This window comes from Galeopterus variegatus, unplaced genomic scaffold (assembly GCF_000696425.1).
Source record: "Galeopterus variegatus unplaced genomic scaffold, G_variegatus-3.0.2 Scaffold4910, whole genome shotgun sequence".
NCBI classification, from domain to species: domain Eukaryota; kingdom Metazoa; phylum Chordata; class Mammalia; order Dermoptera; family Cynocephalidae; genus Galeopterus; species Galeopterus variegatus.
Window position 1 is genome coordinate 11211 of NW_007731021.1, and position 304 is coordinate 11514.

A 304-nucleotide genomic window follows, 5' to 3' on the forward strand; every position below is an offset into this window, starting at 1 on the left:
AGGCCAGAGGTGAGTGTAATCCAACATGGTCTTTCAAGCAGCTGCATGGAGAAGTGGCAGCTAAGACTCTGGATGCAACAGAGTCAGGTGGAGAAAATGCCTGGTGGCAGGGGGACTGGGCAGAAAAATATGGCAATTATTCATTTGTAGCTTTAGTGGCTACTACCCCAAATCTTCTCCCTCAACAAGAAAAGGCAATTTTATGATCACAAAGAGACCACATTTTTTTTAATTGATAACTCCGTCTCTACATACACACAATATTGCACAAATCAGAGGTGGATCAACAACTGTATTAATGATA

The 304-nt window shown here is 41.8% G+C and overlaps 1 long non-coding RNA gene across 1 annotated transcript in view; it reads left to right on the plus strand.

Annotated features, from left to right (window-relative positions):
* Nucleotides 1–203: 203 nt before the first annotated feature.
* The window catches only part of LOC103603995, a 2159-nt gene continuing 2058 nt past the window's right edge, over nt 204–304 (plus strand). The window contains exon 1 of the long non-coding RNA XR_551675.1: nt 204–251. This is a non-coding gene — a long non-coding RNA (uncharacterized LOC103603995). The remainder of the gene's footprint in view (nt 252–304) is intronic.